The following is a 4,557-nucleotide window of genomic DNA, read 5'->3' as shown; positions in this document are numbered from 1 at the left end:
AATGCATTTAAACAGCGCCCTATAGCAAATAAAATGCATTTAAACAGTGCCCTACAGAATATCAATCGCATTTAAACAGTGCCCTCAGTAAATCAATCGCTTTTACAAAGTGCCCTCCAGTAAACCAAAAGCTCTTAAATAGTGCCCTACAGTTTTTCAATCGCATATAAACCGTGCCTCAAAGTAAATAAATTACATTTAAACAGTTCCATGCAGTGAACCAAATGTTTTTAAACAGTGCTTTATAGTAAATCAAATGCATTTACAGTGCCCTGCAGTAAACCAAATGCATTTCAACTGTGCCCTACAGTAAATTCAATGTGCTTAAACAGTCCCATGCACAACACAAATGCAGTTGAAGAGGGGCCCACACTCAATCAAATGCATTTAGAAAGTGCCCTGCAGTAAACCAAATGCATTTAAACAGCGCGCCAGAGTAAATAAAATGCATGAAAACAGCGGCCTACAATAAACCAAATACGTTTATCCAGTGCACTACAGTAAATCAAATGCATTTAAACAGTGCCCTACAGTCAACCAAATACATTTATACAGTGCACCACAGTAAATCAAATGTATTAAAAAAGTGCCCGACACTGAAGCAAATGCATTTAAACTGTGCTCTGAAGAAAATCAAATGCATTTAATCAGGGCCCTACAGCAAGCCAAACGTATTTAACCAGTGCCCTAATGTAAAATCACTTGGATTTAAACAGTGCCCTGAAGTAAATCAAATGCATTTAAAAAGTGCCCGACAGTAAATCATATACATTTAAACAGTGCCCGACAGTTAACTGAGGCAGTTAAACAGTGCCCGTCACTAAATCTAATATATTTAAACAGTGTCCTACAGGAAATGAAGTGCATTTAAACAGTGCCCAATTGGAAACCAAATGAATTTGAACAATGCGCTACATTAAAGAAAATGCTTTTAAACAGTGCCCGACAGTAAATCAAAGGCATTTAAACAGTGCGCTACAGAAAATCAAATGCTTTAAAATAGTGCGCTACAGTGAACCAAATGCCTTTAAACAGTGCCTGACAGTAAACAAATAGCATTAACAGCGCATTACAGGAATTCACATGTACTTAAAGAGGTCCTAGAGTTAATTAAATGCATTTAAACAGTGCTCGACTCTAAATCAAATGTCTTGAAACAGTGCTCTAATGTAAATCAAATTTATTTAAACAGTGCCCTCCAGTAAATCAAACGTATTTAAACAGTGTCCTATAGTAAATCAAATGCATTCAAACAGTGCCCTATCGTAACCCAAATGCGTTTGAACAGTGATCTACGTTAAACCAAATGCATTTAAACTGGACCCTCCAGTAAATAAAATGTATTTAAACAGTGCCCGACAGTAAATCAAAGATAGTTAAACAGGGCCCTGCAGAAAATCAAATGCATTTAAAGAGTGCCCCCGAGTAAATCCAATGTATTTAAACAGTGTCCTACAGTAAGTCAAACACATTTAAACAGTGCCCTACAGTAAGTCAAACACATTTAAACAGTGCCCTACAGTAAATCAAATGCTTTTAAATAGTGCCCGACAAAAACCAAATGCCCTTGAAGTGTCTTACAGTAAATCAGACAAATTTAAACAGTGAAATGAAATGGAAATCGCTTATTGTCACAAGTAGGCTTCAAAGGAAAAGCCCCTCGTCGCCACATTCCGATGCCTGTTCGGGGAGACGGTCCGGGAAATACGGGAAACAGTGCCCTGAAGTAAACCAATGCATTTCAACAGTGCACAACAAAAAATCTAATGTATTTAAACAGTGCCCGACAGAAAATCAAATGTATTTAAACAATGCCCTACAGTAAGTCAAATGCATTTAAACAGCGCCATGCAGAAAATCAAATGTATTTAAACAGTGCCCTACAGTAAATCAAATGCATTTAAACAATGCCCTACAGTAAGTCAAATGCATTTAAACAGCGCCATGCAGAAAATCAAATGTATTTAAACAGTGCCCTGCGGTAAGTCAATTGCATTTAAACAGCGCCCTATAGCAAATAAAATGCATTTAAACAGTGCCCTACAGTATATCAATCGCATTTAAACAGTGCCCTCAGTAAATCAATCGCTTTTACGAAGTGCCCTCCAGTAAACCAAAAGCTCTTAAATAGTGCCCTACAGTTTTTCAATCGCATATAAACCGTGCCTCAAAGTAAATAAATTACATTTAAACAGTTCCATGCAGTGAACCAAATGTTTTTAAACAGTGCTTTATAGTAAATCAAATGCATTTACAGTGCCCTGCAGTAAACCAAATGCATTTCAACTGTGCCCTACAGTAAATTCAATGTGCTTAAACAGTCCCATGCACAACACAAATGCAGTTGAAGAGTGGCCCACACTCAATCAAATGCATTTAGAACGTGCCCTGCAGTAAACCAAATGCAATTAAACAGTGCGCCAGAGTAAATAAAATGCATGAAAACAGCGGCCGACAATAAACCAAATACGTTTATCCAGTGCACTACAGTAAATCAAATGCATTTATACAGTGCCCTACAGTCAACCAGATACATTTGTACAGTGCACCACAGTAAATCAAATGTATATAAAAAGTGCCCGACACTAAAGCAAATGCATTTCAACTGTGCTCTGAAGAAAATCAAATGCATTCAATCAGTGCCCTACAGCAAAACAAACGTATTTAACCAGTGCCCTGATGCAAAATCACTTGGAATTAAACAGTGCCCTACAGTAAATCAAATGCATTTAAACAGTGCCCTACAGTAAACCAAATGCATTTAAACAGTGCCCTACAGTAAATCAAATACATTTAAACAGTGCCCGACAGTTAACTGAAGGCAATTAAACAGTGCCCGATATTAAATCAAATGTATTTAAACAGTGTACTACAGTAAATCAAAGGCACTTAAACAGTACTTTACAGTAAACCAAATGCATTTAATCAGTGCCCTACTGTACATCAATCGCATTTAAACAGTGTCCTACAATAAACCAAATGCTCTTAAATAGTGCCTACAGTACATCAATCTTATTTGTTGTGGGCCAGGGTTTAGAGATTCCCAAAGTGTATCATGAATGCACCTGACCCAGAACTTTTAATAGATTGTGGTACGGGGAGCACACGGCCCACTTTACAGGAGTGGTACAGCAGAAATGGAAAATATATTTTAAAAAACAAATCGATGTTTATTCTATTAATTTAAGTTAACCTTTTTAAAACATACAGTGAACTTCTTAGCAACCATTAATTCAACTACAACCCCCAAAGAATACAACACTAACTAATGCTGACGCTGTCCTTTTAACATCCAGAAGACTTACAAAAAACAGAACCTTTAACAGAAGCACATCTGGTTAACGTCACTCCTGAAAACGTTCATAATTCTGACTTCACCAAATGATCAAGAGATAGACGCTTCATGGCAAAGAGATCAAGAGTACACCTGCTTTATCTGGCTTCCGCTCCAACACTGAAACTAAAACACACCCTGCAGCAAACAGCCTAAAACGAAAGTAAAAAGCTGCCAGACAGCCCAGCTCCACCCATACTCTGACATCACTGATAAACGCCCGTTTCTTAAAGGTACATTTCTTAAACACCCATTTCTTAAAGGTACTCTCACATGACACCTCCGCCCAAGAAAAAATATAAACCATCAACTTCAAGATGGTTTCATTTTTCACCTTGTCACTATCCTTTAAGAAATGCACGAAGTAAACACACTTTTGCGTTTCTAAAAACAACACACGCAAACAGGGATAATAATATAGTCCATTTTTGTTCTTCTTCCTTCAACTGAAGCCCTTCTCGATTGACAGTCACTTTCAACATGAAATTTTACTGAAATGTTTAATGAAATTCACTCATGCCAAGAAATCGCATTATTTCCCTACGTTTGAGGGTATCGGAAACTTCGCAATGAAAGTGACTTGGGTTTTTCCAAATTCACTTTTGGCTAGGTTTATCACCAAACCCGCCTCCAGAAGTCGATCAAATAATTCCATCAGACGTTTCAACTGTTCTTTCCATGTCTGGCTGAAAACGATCAGATCGTCGATGTATACCACACAATTGGGTAATCCTGAAACAACTTTGTTAGTTAACCATTTAAACGTGGTTCGGCGTTTTTCATGCCAAATGGCATAACTTTGAATTGTTATATACCATCTGGAGTCACAAAAGCTGAAATCTCCTTCGCCCTTTCGGATAAAGGTACCTGCCAGTAACCCTTAAGTAAATCCAGTTTGGAAATAAAAGCTGATTGTCCCACTTTCTCAATGCAATTCTCCAAACGTGGGATAGGGTAAGAGCCCGTTCTTGTAACTGCATTAACCTTTCTTTTGTCTACACACAACTGTTGGATACCGTCTGGTATTGGTATCATCACTATGGGCGAGCTCCATTGGCTGCAATTCAACTTCAATTATGCCATTTTAAAGCATAATCACCATCTCTTTGTTAACCTGTGCCAATTTTAAAGGATTAAGTCGATATGGATGTCGTTTGATTGGAACAGCATTTCCCACATCTACATCATGTATAGCCATTTTAGTAGTTCCCAATTTATGTCCA

This window comes from Scyliorhinus torazame, chromosome 20 (assembly GCF_047496885.1).
Source record: "Scyliorhinus torazame isolate Kashiwa2021f chromosome 20, sScyTor2.1, whole genome shotgun sequence".
Classification (NCBI taxonomy): Eukaryota; Metazoa; Chordata; class Chondrichthyes; order Carcharhiniformes; family Scyliorhinidae; genus Scyliorhinus; species Scyliorhinus torazame.
The sequence above is the reverse complement of the archived record's forward strand: the minus strand, read 5'-3'. Positions refer to the sequence as shown.